The following is a 15,429-nucleotide window of genomic DNA, read 5'->3' as shown; positions in this document are numbered from 1 at the left end:
ATGTCCAAGAAAACTTACTTCACTCAACCAAAACTCACATTTAGAGAGTTTAGCAAACAACTTCCTCTCTTTCAACACCGATAACACAACCTTCAAATGCTCGGCATGATCCTCTTTACTCTTGGAATAAATCAATATATCATCGATGAACACAACAACAAACTTATCCAGATAATCATGAAAAAATCTATTCATATACTCCATAAATACACCAGGTGCATTAGTCACACCAAAAGGCATCACGGAGTACTCGTAGTGACCGTACCTTGTCCGAAAAGCAGTCTTTTGAATATCCTCAGCCTTTACACGAATCTGATAATACCCAGACCTCAAATAAATTTTGCTAAACACACAAGCTCCAACCAGCTGATCCATCAAATCGTCAATCCTCGGAAGTGGATACTTGTTCTTAATCGTCACTTTATTCAGTTGTCTATAATCAATACATAATCTCATAGAACCTTCTTTCTTCTTGACCAACAGAACAGGTGCACCCCACGGCGACACACTAGGACGAATAAACCTCTTCTCAAGCAAGTCTTCAAGTTGACTCTTCAACTCCTTCAACTCAGAAGCAGACATTCTATAGAGAGCCATCGATACAGGACTAGTTCCAGGAACTAAATCAACCGAAAACTCAACGTCACGTTCCGGCGGTAAATCACTTATATCTTCCGGAAATACCTCCGCAAACTCACAAACTATTGGCAATTCTTCAATCGTCCTCTTCTCACAAATATCCAAAGTTGCCAACAACATAACCAACTCGGCACCATCTTGCACCGATTCATCAACTTTCTTAGCAGACACAAACCAATCTTCCTTAGCACCAACCTCAGGAAAAATAACCGTCTTCTCGAAACAGTTGATATACACCCGATTAAATTCTAACCAAATCATACCCAAAATCACATCAAGTTGCTCTAAAGGAAGACAAACTAAATCAATTCCAAAATCCCTACCAAAGATACTCAACAGACAATTCAGACACACATACGAAGTAGAAACAAAACCCATAGCAGGTGTACCAATAACCATACTTCTACGCATATCAGATAATATAAGATTCAATCTCTTAGCACAATCCAAAGAAATGAAAGAATGTGTTGCACCGGTATCAATAATGGCAGTCAAAGGTGTACCATTAATAAAGCACGTACCTTGGATTAGCCTATCATCGGTAGTGGCCTCCACACCAGACAATGCAAACAACTTTCCCTTCGCTTGCTCCTTCTTCGGCTTATCACATTTGGTACTAATATGACCTTTCTCACCACAATTGTAACAAGTCACACTCGAACCAACTCCACAATTGTTTGCTCTGTGACCACTCTTGCCACACTTGAAACACGTCACAGAATCCTTACTACAATAAACAGCACGATGACCTTCAACGCCACATTTGAAACACTTAAGTGGAGTAGAAGATCCTCCCCCACTTGGCTTCTTGCCAAAACCAGATTGTCTCCTCTTGTCATCATACGGTTTCCCACGATCTTGGTTTTTCCCCTTCAAACTCTTGTAGAAAGAAGCACTCTCCCTACTATCCTCATCATAAATCCGACTCTTGTTAACCAACTCCGTAAAACGAGTAATCTGTTGGTAACCAATGGCCTTCTTGATATCATGTCTCAAGCCATTCACAAACTTCAAGCATTTAGATCTCTCAGCATTAGCAGTATTGTAATGAGGACAATACTTGATAAGCTCCTGAAATCTAGCAGCATATTCAGCAACAATACCATTTCCTTGCTTCAATTCAAGGAACTCCACCTCTTTCTTCCCACGACAATCTTCTGGAAAATAGTTCTCCAAGAAGACATCACGGAAAGGAGCCCAAGTAACCTCAATGTTGTCTCCTTCAAACCTCTTAAGAGTGTTACTCCACCAATCTTTAGCTTCCTTTTCAAGCATATGAGTACCAAACTGCACTTTCTGAGCATCAGTACAGTTCATGACTCTGAAGATCTTCTCAATTGCCTTCAGCCAAGCTTGAGCTTTATCAGGTTCATGCTCACCCTCAAATACAGGAGGATTGTTCCGCTGGAATCTCCCCAAAGCACGGAACTCATCATCATCTCCATTTCGGTTACCAGCATTCGCTTGAGGGATCTGACCAATGGATTCAGCCAACATCCTCATCGCCTCAGCAATGGCATCATCATTCCTGCCTGCAACCATCTTCCTGAACAGCCCGAACAACCAGACAAACAGTATCGATCGTGTCAGATACACAAATCGAATACAGCAGGATTGGAAAACATTAACGACTATTGACCAACTGGTCAACCAGGCTCTGATACCACTAATGTAACACCCCTTTTTCTACCCTAAAATACTTAGCATATAATTAGAGTAAATAAGCACGCATATAAACAAAAGGGCGTCACATCGACGTTTTCAAAAACTAAAAGCTTTCAAAAACCAAACATCCTTCATCATCAATTTACAATACACCTGGTCATTTAAAATAACACATTTCAATTATCATGAATATTCAAGAATATGCGTTCGTAGCGGAAAATAATGAATACTCATGTATTTCATAAAATGATCCATGTCCCATACCATGATCATCTCTCAATAATCTCCTCAAGATAAAATAAAAACCATAACCAGAATATTTGGCACTATGGCCTCTCAAACAGCAATTACAAATAAGCATGTTCACAAGTAATAACATAATACTTATCCAAATCAGATATGAGTTCAATACTACTAATCTACCCAGTGTTACATGACCAGAGCATTGACTCATTACCTAGTCTTCAAACTAAAATACGGAAACTCTCCGGCTAATCTCGAGCGAGCTACCGTCCACTTACTTCAGTAATACTACTCTGGAGTATCTGCACGATGCCATGTAAAGCATCATTCCAACAAAAGGGTGAGAATTCAAATCATTATGAAGAAGTATAATAAGGCACAATGATTAAATCAACAATTAAAGGAATTCATCACACTCCGAAGACGTTATGGGCGCTTGAAGTTGGACTTTTTCACATTTCAATGCATTTGGTCCAAAGTGACCTATAATGTTTTGCATTATCACATGTATTTCTTTTGAGATTTTGAAATTTTGCTCAACATAACATTTGAATTAGACACAATAAGCTTGTCAATTCATAAAGTACCACCTTAAAATCATGAAAAATGAAGAAGTTATGTCCTTGGGAAGTTGACCCAAAATTAGTGTTTCAGTCAAAATGACCTATAATGTTTTGGAATGGATGATGACCTTCCAAGCTTCAAATCAAATTTTGATGAACATGAAAGTTGTTCACATTGTCCTTAAGAACATTTTTTATTTTGGGGCCATCTCTGTGCCCAACTTTGTGCCCGAAGGCTTTGCGCCTACATTTGCTTCCATGCCGGCATCTAGCCCGATTATGTCCATGCCACCTCCCGTTGTGCACACCTTGCCTCGCATAGAGGATACTATCTATCATTTCGAGCCGTCTGAGGGTCCGGATGTGTATGAGAAGATGGACGAGATGAAAGATCAGTTTCTTGAGTTGCGCAAGGAATTGAAGATGCAAAAAGGTAAAGACTTGTTTGGAAAGAGTGCTGCTGAATTTTGCTTAGTGCCCAATGTCAAGATCCCGGTGAAGTTCAAAGTACCTGACTTTGAAAAGTATAAGGGGAACTCTTGTCCGATCATTCATCTTGTGATGTATGCCCGCAAGATGTCTACTCGGACCGACAATGATCAATTGCTTATTCACTACTTCAAAGATAGTCTGACTATTGTTGCGCTCCGTTGGTACATGGGGTTGGATAGTGCAAGCATTCGCACTTTCAACGACTTCGGAGAGGCTTTTGTGAAGCAATACAAGTATAATGTGGATATGGCGCCTGATAGAGACCAGCTGAGGTCTATGGCTCAGAAGGACAAAGAGACATTCCAAGAATACGCGCAAAGATGTAGGGGGTTGGCTGCCCAGATTACTCCTCCTTTGGAGGAGAAAGAGATGACAAAAATCTTCTTGAAAACTCCGAGTTCATTTTATTATGAACGCATGATCGCTATTGCCCCCAGTGACTTTACCGAAATGGTAAACATGGGGATGAGACTTGAGGAAGGAGTCTGTGAGGGACGATTGTCAAGAGATGAGGCGTCAACAAGCAAGAAATATGGTGGCAACATTGGTAAGAAGAAAGACAGTGAGACCAACGCAGTAATCAGTGGGAGGCAGAGGAGGCCTTAGATCAGAAAGAATCCACCGCCCCTTCAACATCATCATCATCAAGTGTCATCAGTAATTCTGGTATTTTCTAATCAACAAGCAACACCAATTCAACAACAACAACATCAATGTCAACAACAATAACCACAACAACGAACAAACACCTACAACAACAACAATATCAACAACAATCATCATTAGCAGAACTTTGAGAGGAAGAAGGTCTCTTTTGACCTGATTCCTATGTCATATGCAGAGTTGTATCCCTCGCTAGTTCTCAAGAACTTAAATTAACCGAAGAACCCACCGCAGATCCCAGAACCACTTCCTTGGTGGTATAAACTTGAGCTCCGTTGTGCTTTTCATCAAGGAGCACCCGGACATGACATTGAAAACTGCTATCCATTGAATTATGAGGTTCAAAAGCTTATGAAGAGTGGTATGGTGTCCTTTGAGGACCGCGCACCAAATGTGAAAGCAAACCCTTTGCCCGCTCATGGGCACTCTTCAATGAATATGGTGGACGATTGTCCTGGAGAATTCAAGGTTTATGACATCCGGCTTATCTGAAGATCCCTGGTGCAGATGCACAAGGTTATCTATTTGGTGAGTGACTGTGAACATGACCATGATGGTTGTGTTGTTTGTAGCGTGAACCCAAGAGGGTGTGTTGTAGTGAAAAGGGACATCCAACGTCTGATGGATGAAAGCATGATGCAAATTGTTCAATCCCGTCATGTAGATGACGACGTCAATGTCATAGTGCCCATTTTCAAACAACAAAAGAGGTTCGGAATTCAATATGACAGCAATAAACAATAATAATGTAAGTCAAAGATCAGTATCGCCGTTGGTAATACGGTTAGCGGGCCCAGTCCCGTATTCATCTGATAAGGCTATACCATACCAGTACAATGCTACAATGATAAAGAATGGTCAAGAGGTCCCGTTACCTACAACTAGTTCAGTAGTGAGCATTGCTGATGTTACGAAGGTGACCCGTAGTGGTCGAGTGTTTGGGCCGGTGTTCCTAGAAAACAAAGAAGAAATGATTGTTGGTAAGAAGGTGGAGGTGCCTAATGTAGATCCGATTGGCATTTCAAAAGATACGTCTGGTGAATCCAGCAACTTGAAAGCCAATGATGATGATGAGGTACTCCGACTAATCAAGAGAAGCGAGTTCAATATGGTGGAGCAGCTGGTACAAACCCCCTCAAAAATCTCAGTGTTGTCTCTACTTTTGAATTCCGAAGCGCACAGAGAAGCACTAGAGAGAGTTCTTGAACAAGCGTTCATAGAGCATGATGTTATTGTGGATAAGTTTGATCACATTGTGGCTAACATCACCTCTTGCAATAATCTGAGCTTTTGCAACGAATAACTCCCTGAGGCGGGCAAAAATCAGAACCTGGATTTGTTTATTTCAATGAATTGCAAGGAAGATGCTTTGTCAAACGTGTTTGTTGACACCAGGTCGTCACTGAATGTGCTTCCGAAGTCAACTTTGTCAAAGTTATCTTACCAAGGAGCGCCCATGAGGTATAGCGGTGTAATCGTCAAAGCCTTTGATGGTGAAGCGGACCTTCCAGTCAAGATAGGTCCGAGTGATTTTCAGATTACTTTTCAAGTAATGGATATCCACTCGGCCTACAGCTGTTTATTGGGAAGGCCATGGATTCATGAGGCAGGAGCTGTTACCTCCACTTTGCATCAGAAATTGAAATTTGTCAAGAATGGCAAGCTTGTGATTGTTGGAGAAGAGAAGGCGATGTTGGTTAGCCACCTGTCATCTTTCTCTTATGTTGAAGCTAAGGATGAGGTTGGAACTCCGTTCTAAGCCTTGTGTATTGCTACTGAAAGGAGAGTTGGGGCACCCATGTCCTCATTAAAAGATGCTCAGAAGATTGTCGAAGAAGGTACTGTTGATCAGTGGGGGTGCATGGTAGAGGTCTCCGACAACAAGGGCAGAACCGGTTTGGGGTTCCAGAAAGGCTCATCAATTGCAAGATCTGAAGATATGCAACTTAGCTTCCGTAGCGTAGGGTTCATTCATGGCAATGAACAACACTTAGCTGTTGTGCTAGAGGATAGCGAAGAGGAAGACTGCACGAACTTTGTATCGCATGGAAAGACGTGCAACAATTGGATTGCTGTTGATATTCCTGTTATTTCGCATCGATCTAAGTAATTACTTTTATATTTTGAAATACTCCTCCTATGCCTAAGGGAGAAGTGAACATTGTTTGGGCATTTCATTTTGATCATTAATAAAATTAATTCTATTCATCCACATCTTTGATGTTTGTGTTTACTTTTTGATTTATTTTGAAAATGGTAATCACAAACAACATAAATAAACAATATAATTGTCCATCTGCATAATATTTGGTCACAAATTCACTTCTCTAAAATCAAAATATCAAATTATTATGCAGGTTGGTTTCTAATCCCATTGAATACAATGATCCTTCTCCTTCTCCAAATTTTGAATTCCCTGTGTTTGAGGCCAAATGGGAAAGTGATGTAGAAGTGAGTGATGAATTGACTTGTCTTCTTGAGCAAGATGAAAAGATTATTTAGCCGTTTGAAGAGCAGATTGAGCTAGTCAACTTGGGTTCCGAAGATGATGTAAAGGAAGTCAAGATTGGGTCTCGACTGTGTCCAGATGTCAAGAAGGGGTTGATTGATCTTCTTCGAGAGTATTCAAATGTGTTTGCTTGGTCCTATCAAGACATGCCTGGTTTGGATTCTGAGATTGTGGAGCATAGATTGTCGTTGAAGCCAGAATGCCCGCCAGTCATGCAAAAATTGAGAAGAACGCATCCTGATATGACTATGAAGATCAAGGAAGAAGTGCAAGAGCAGATTGATGTCGGTTTCCTTGTAACAATTGAGCATCCGCAATGGGTGGCCAATATTGTGCCTATGCCAAAGAAATATGGAAAAGTCTGCATGTGTGTTGACTATCGAGATTTGAATAAAGCCAGTCCGAAAGATGATTTCCCTCTGCCACACATTGATATGTTGGTAGACAATATTGCTAAATTTAAAGTCTTTTCGTTTATGGAAGGAATTTTAGGATATAATCAGATCAAGATGGCACCCGAAGATATGGAGAAGACCACATTCATTACACCCTGGGGAACATTCTATTATAGAGTGATGCCTTTCGGTCTAAAGAATGCTGGTGCGACTTACTAGAGAGAAATGACTACTCTTTTTCATGATATGATGCATAAAGAGATTGAAGTTTATGTCGATCACATGATTGCTAAAGAAATTAATGAAGAGGAACATGTTGAGCATTTGTTGAAGCTATTCCAGCATTTGAGGAAGTATAAACTCCGCTTAAATCCTAATAAGTGTACTTTTGGTGTTCGTTCTGGTAAGTTATTGGGCTTTATTGTAAGCGAGAAGGGTATTGAAGTTGATCCTGCCAAGGTCAAAGAAATACAAGAGATGCCTGCGCCCAAAACTAAGAAGCAAGTCAGAGGTTTTCTCGGCCGCTTGAGTTATATTTCCATATTCATTTCCCACATGACTGCCACATGTGCGCATATATTCAAGCTTATTCAGAAAGATCAGTCTTGTGATTGGACCGAAGACTTCCAGAAAGCTTTTGACAGTATTAAGGAGTATCTGCTTGAACCTCCGATTTTCTCTCCACCTGTTGAAGGAAGACCGTTGATCATGTATTTGACTGTACTCGAAGATAGTATGGGTTGTGTTCTTGGTCAGCAAGATGAGACTGGAAAGAAAGAATTTGCAATTTACTACGTCAGTAAGAAGTTCACCGACTGTGAGACTCGGTATTCGATGCTTGAGAAGACTTGTTGCATATTAGCTTGGGCTGCTAAGCGTCTGCGCCAGTATATGCTGAATCATACCACTTGGTTGATATCCAAATTGGATCCGATCAAGTATATATTTGAGAAGCCTGCTTTAACTGGGAGGATTGCCCGTTGGCAGATGTTGTTATCAGAGTATGATATCGAATACCGATCTCAGAAAGCGATCAAAGGTAGTATCTTGGCTAACCATTTGGCTCACCAACCAATTGAAGATTATTAGTCAGTGCAGTATGATTTTCCTGATGAAGAGATTTTGTACTTGAAAATGAAAGATTGTGATGAACCAATGCTTGGAGAAGGGCCAAAACCTGGTTCCCGTTGGGTTATGGTATTTGATGGAGCTGTTAATCAATGTGGAAATGGCATTGGGGTAGTGATTATTATTCCTCAAGGTACGCATCTACCATTTACAGCTAGATTGACTTTCAAATGTACAAACAACATGGCAGAATATGAAGCTTGCATTATGGGGCTTGAAGAGGCCATGAATCTCATAATCAAGTATTTGAATGTCTTCGGTGATTCGACTTTGGTTTTGAATCAAATCAAAGGAGAATGGGAGACTAATCAACCCGGTTTAATACCATATAGAGATTATGCGAGGAGGATTTCAACTTTCTTTACAAAAGTTGAGTTTCATCATATTTCTCGAGATGAAAACCGGATGGAAGATGCTCTTGCAAAGTTGGCATTGATGATTGTAGTGAAGTATTGGAATGAAGTTTCCAATTTATCTATGATGCGTCTTGATAGGCCAGCTCATGTCTTTGCTGTTGAAGAAATCAAAGACGAGAAGCCGTGGTATTACGACATCAAATGTTTCCTCCAAAGTCAAGTTTACCCGCCTGGGGTATCTTTGAAAGATAAGAAGACTTTGAGAAGATTAATCGGTAACTTCTACTTGAATGGTCATATATTGTACAAGAGAAGCTTCGACATGGTTTTGCTCAGATGCGAGGATAGACACGAAGCAGACTTGTTGATGACTGAAGTGCATGATGGTTCCTTTGGTACTCATTCCAATGGACATGCAATAGCGAAAAAGATGTTGCGAGCAGGTTACTATTAGCTGACAATGGAATCTGACTATTGCAAGTTTGTGAAGAAGTGCCACAAGTGTCAAATTTATGCTGATAAGATTCATGTTCCTCCGACACTATTGAATGTTATCTCTTCCCCATGTCCCTTCTCCATGTGGGGAATTGATATGATTGGGATGATTGGGCCCAAAGTTTCAAATGGACATCGTTTCATTCTAGTGGCAATTGACTACTTCACCAAATGGGTTGAAGCGACATCATATGCAAATGTGACCAAGCAAGTTATTGTAAGGTTTATCAAGAATCAGATTATATGCCGTTATGGTGTGCCAAGTAAGATCATTACTGACAATGGATCAAACTTGAATAATAATATGATGGAAGCTCTTTGCAAAGACTTTAAGATTTCACATCATAATTCTTCTCCCTACTGACCTAAGATGAATGGGGCTGTTGAAGATGCCAATAAAAACATCAAGAAGATTATCCAGAAAATGGTTGTCACATATAAGGATTGGCATGAGATGCTCCCTTTTGCTTTGCATGGGTATCGTACATCCATCCGCACTTCAACAGGGGCAACCCCTTTCTATCTTGTTTATGGTATGGAAGCAATGCTCCCTGTAGAGGTTAAGATTCCTTCATTGCGTGTGCTCATTGAAGCTAAGTTGACTGAGGCTGAATGGTGTTAGACCAGGTTTGATCAGTTGAATTTGATTGAAGAAAAGAGATTGCTGCCATGTGTCATGGTCAGTTGTATCTGAAGGAGAATAGCCATCCAAGGCGCAGCGGAATTTAAAAATTTCTCCATTTAGTGATCCTTACGAATGGGCATGATCAGTGATAGAATCGTTACCTCTTGTGGCGATTCAAACCTTTGGTGCAGATCTCTGATAATGATCAAAACCTTTGATACAGATCCACGGGGCGATCACGAACGTTGAACGATGACAACGTCTCTACTCAGTCCACACGAACGGATTCCTTCAATCGCAGTGCTAGCTGTTATGAATGAAGGCTTTGAGTGAGAGAAAGAGGGAAACAAAATTCCAAGTCTCTACTTGAATTTCTGTCTGAGTGGATTGGAGTGACAATGCTTCTACCCAAGGGGTTCTATTTATAGAACCACTTGTGTGGGCTTCAAGCTAAAAAGCCCACTTAAGTGTATTTTGGCCCATATCTTATAATATGCCCAAAATCACTTAAGTCTTTGGTACCTTACCATATTTCATCTCCCACTTAAGTGCACCGTACCTTACGGTGTTCCTTAGTTACTCTATTTCTCATCAATCTGTCCTTTGTGTGTGACCCTATAGGTTTTCACGGCGTTGGCAATTATATTAAATCACGCATTTAACATAATAAATAGTGAGCGGTATCTAGCAACACATCACTGCTACCCAAGTCACGAAAATGTCATGTGATCTGACAAAACCTCCTGTGATAATAATTATGTGTATAATTACCCCTTTGCCCTTATGTCTATATTGAACACAAGGAATAAACCATGTCACCCTTGTCCAGTTCAATATTGGGCCCATAGACATTTATCCTGTTACGCAGGATTGGCAAATTCCATCTAGGACACTCATGTCCCTCAGCATGCTTCGTGGAGTACCCATCAACTGTCTTTATGGTTATCCAGTTACGGACAACGTTGGATCGGCAATAAAGCACTCGACTCTACATCTAGGATCCATAGTGGTTTCAGGTCGAAGAGTGGTATACACTATTATCACCATGAGAATAACTTATGACACTTTGCATAACTTTCTATATAGTATTCTCATAGCGGGTCAATCCGGTATAAATATTACTCCTAATATTCATACCTATGTTTAAGACTTGATAACTCTTTATCCATGATCCATGAGATGTGATCATCAGTCTATAAACATAATAGTCTTAATGCTTTAATGTTATCCCACTTCACACTAAAGCTCGACTACGGATACTTTAAGAATAGTGTCCTTATGTTTAATGTGTTCTCATGATTAAGTCACACTTAATACATTAAACGGACTATCTATTCCAGGGACTTTATTAATCAACCATAATAAAGAAAATGCCTTTAAATAATTCGATACAAGTACCAAAAGTATTGGCCTCTAGGGCTTACACCAACAGTATCAACAAAGGATGAAGAAAGCTTTTGATAAGAAGGTCAGACCTTGAGTGTTCAGAGAAGAAGACCTTGTGCTCAAGAAGATCTTGTTGATCAAACCAGATTCTAGGGGAAAATGGACTCCTAATTATGAAGGCCCATATGTTGTTAAAAGAGCCTTTTCAGGCGGCACATTGATTCTTACAATAATGGATGGTGAAGAGTTCACTCGTCTTGTGAATGCAGATGCAGTCAAGAAATACTTCGCTTAAAAATAAAATAAGAATTCGCTAAGTTGAAAACCCAAAAGGGCGGCTAGGGAAGAATGAGCGTCTCGGTGGATTAAAAACCCAAAAGGGCGATCCAGACAAAAATTAGAGACATAAAACAGAAAGAATTTCCCGATAAGTTGAGTACCCCACCTTGGGGAAACTGCATTCTGCTGATCTTCAGATTTTGAAGACTTGTTTGAGCACAAGGGTTGACATCAGTTCATTCCCAACAGCGGTCAAGAGCACATTGGATATTAAGAGTTGGTAGAAGGATTAAGGATCACTTGTATTCAATGTAACCCTTTTTCCATGTAAATTACCATTTTCAACTTTGTAAAAATCCATGGAGTCTTGTCATTTACAGACTACCATCCCATTAAATAAAGTTGAGCTTTTATCCAAATTATTTCTACTCTTATTTACTTCAGCCAATAGTTTTAAATTTTATTATGATCATTTTGAAATTAAATTTTTAATTCAAAATCAAGTTTTTTTCTTAAATATATAAAACAAGAATTTTTCCAAAGCAAGTAAAAGGAATATCAACAGCAGTTCAATGGATAACAAGTCCTTAAGTGCGAAACATCAGAGGTTCCCCAAGCAGTTAATCCTTCGAGTATCCCTAGACGTTTGTGTTGATTCAGTTCCTCGGAGGAGTGTTTGATCCCTAGTGGAATTTCTTTCCCTGTCCCCAGCTGAGTTGGTTGATTCAGATACCCTGCGGCGTGTTGTTTTCCCTGACAGAGTTTCTGCCTTCCCCAGCGGAGTTTGTACATCCACAAAGAAGTTCGTATTTCCTTAGCAGGGTTTATCATCAGAGGTGGTTGATCTTCCCCGGTAGATCGCATTAGTTTCCTCACCAATCGCCATCTTACTTGCTCCCAGTCAGAGTATCCTCCTGGTTTCTGAGCAGCTTTTTATGTTTATTCTTTGTAGGGTTGTCTCCCATTTTTATGGTGTTGACCTAAAATTCCCCACATATTAGATGTTCTGTCCTCAGCAGATCTCCTCCTTCAGCAGCTAGGTTTGAACCTTTGGAATGTTGATCTCTTTGTTCTCCAACAGTTGTCTCCATATTTTGTGGATTGACTGAGGATTGTACCGATGGTTCAAATTCTTTGCGACACCTTTGTATCCTTTGTGATCGTTTTGTCAGCATAATCATCATATATACATATACATATACAATCATATAATTTCATAGTTGTATACCCTGCATCTTCATATTTGATTTGTTTGAGATTCTTATGGCGGTATTTTATCCCCATACCAAATCTGGTATATGTCCTCCTTCAAATTTAGAGTGTCAGCCCCTTAAGCAGAAAGACTTTAACCTTTCTCCTTTTCCCCACTGAGTTTGTTTCCTCGTGGATGGTTGTTATTTCAGTTTCCTCCCTAATTGATTTTCTGGATGGAATTACTCCCCTTGAGTTATGTCCTCATTGGGTTGAGTCTTGATTGACCATTTTCTTTCTAGCTCTTACCTAGATAGATGCTTTGGTCCCCTGAGAGTCTATTTCCCAGTAAATGGTAATATTCTTCTTAGTTTGCAGTTTGTTACTTCTTACCAAATACCCGACAAAAGTACCCTTATTTTCTCCTCAGTAAGGTCCCCTGTGGATCTATTCCCCAGGAAATATATCTTTCATATGTTCATCCTAATCGATGACGAATATCTTTCTTTTCCCCTGCCTGAGCCTATCCTTGATATGTTCATTTTAACCGGTGATAGGTATTCTCATTCTTTTGGTATTCTACCCAATAAAAAGGTAGTTTTAATCCCTATTTTGTTCCCTAGAGAGTTAATCCTTGATATGTTCATCTTAACCGATGACGGGTTTTCTTCTCCTTGTGGTTTTCTACCCAGTAACCGGTAGTTGTAAATCCTACTTTTCCCCTGTGCGGAGTCATCCTTGATATGTTCATCCTAACCGGTAACGAATTTTCTCTTCAATGGTATTCTATCCAGTAACTGATAGATATAATCCCTATTTTTGCTCCTTATCAGAGTCGATCCTTGATATGTTCATCCTAACTGATGACAGGTCTTCTCTTTGGTTGGTTTTCTACCCAGTAACCGCAATCCTACTTTGTCCCCCTATTCAGAGTGGGTCCTTGATATGTTCATCCTAACCGGTGACAGATTTTCTCTTTGATTGGTTTTCTACCCAGTAGCTGGTAGTCGTAAACACTATTTTCCTCCTCGCAGAGTCTATCCTTGATATGTTCATCCTAACAGGTGACAGATTTTCTCTTTGATTGGTTTTCTACCCAATATTCGGTAGTCGTAAACCCTATTTTCCTCCTCGCATAGTCTATCCTTGATATGTTCATCCTAACCAGTGACGAATTTTCTCTCCGATGGTCTTCTATCCAGCAGTCGATAGATGTAATTCCCTTCTGCTCAGTTTGTATATCATTGATATGTTCATCCTAACCGATGACGGGTATCCTCGTTGACATTTCCAGGCAAGTCTATCCTTGATATGTTCATCCTAACCGATGACGGATTTTCTTCCATGTTGAGTTTACCCTTGATATGTTCACCCTTGGTCTTCTGCCTAGTAACTAGTAGTTGTAAATCCTATTTTCTGTAATTTTTCCCAGCAAGGCTATTCTTACCCAGTAAACGGTAGTGAATACTCCCTCTTGGTGATCCTCGGCGAGTCATCCTTGATATGTTCATCCTAATCGATGACATATGCTCTCTCTGTCAGATCTTTATTATCTCCTTACCCGGTAACAGGTAGCGGATAATAGATTTCTGCTCCTCCTGTGTTGAAGTTTATCTTCCCCAATTAAGTTGAGTGCGCATTTCCTTAGTGAAATCGTTTTTCCCCTGCATGATTCAAGTATTTCAATTTTAGCCTGACTTACTCGTATTCCCTGCAGATGTTGTTTTTCCCTGGATGAGTCTTTCAATTTTATATGGAGTTCCTCGAGTCCCCCAATAGTTTTTAAGTCGTAGCATGGCCTACGCATAACCTCTTTTATCCCCCAGAGTCTCGGTCTCCCCAGTAAGTTTTCCTTACGGATTTTCGGTCTCTCTGATCCTTTTTTTCCTTTGTGGCAATATTTCCCCGCAAAGCATTAACTTTTACATTTATGTCTTATGCATCATGAGGTCTCTTAGGGACCAAAATTTGTTTCTATATATTGTTATTTAAGCCCATTCTACTGAGTCGACATGAAGATTTTAACCTTCGCCTCCTCAATTAGAATGGCCTTAAATATGGGCAGATGTAAGACCCCAATTTTGACCCTAAGATCCTAATGCAATTTCATCATAAGCATTAGCATGGGGATCATACCTTGGCATCCTCCTTACCCCTTTTTTCATTGGGTTTGTTTTGGGAGAGATCACCAAGCACTATGTGATTATATCATACTTGTATTTTATCATTTTACTAACCAAAATATCAAAAATATGTCTTTGTATTTGCCTAATTCTTTTGTAGGAAAGGCATTATCCTCATTGATTCATCAAGTTCACATCTAGGGTTTGAGACCCTCATGAACAAAGAGCACAACCAAGAATTGATACAATAATGTTTATGGGCATCATATATGAGTTCCATTGATTCCTACATGTTATATTGATCAAGCTTTCTTCAAGAATTTGAGGGTGATTTGCCTTGGAAACCCTAGTTTGACTAGGTATCTTGAGTAACTTCTCCAACAAGCTATCTCACCGATTGATCAAATTTCTCAAGGGAAACTTCAAAATTCATCATTTTATGCATATATGATCTACCATGAACCAATAAAGTCAAGAGAATTGGAAGTTAGCAAGTTGGTTGATGGTGGTTGGCCAGATGAATTCATCTTATCAAAACTGGGTCTCCCTAGACCCTATCTCCTACAATTTTCACCATATGAAAATGATTCAAAGAAAAACCTTAATCTAAATTATATTCCAAACAAATTTCATGTTGAGACCTAGAGCTAGTTTTTCTTGGAAAATCATTTTCTATG

This window comes from Lathyrus oleraceus, chromosome 5 (assembly GCF_024323335.1).
Source record: "Lathyrus oleraceus cultivar Zhongwan6 chromosome 5, CAAS_Psat_ZW6_1.0, whole genome shotgun sequence".
NCBI classification, from domain to species: Eukaryota; Viridiplantae; Streptophyta; class Magnoliopsida; order Fabales; family Fabaceae; genus Lathyrus; species Lathyrus oleraceus.
Note: the sequence above shows the minus strand (reverse complement) of the source record.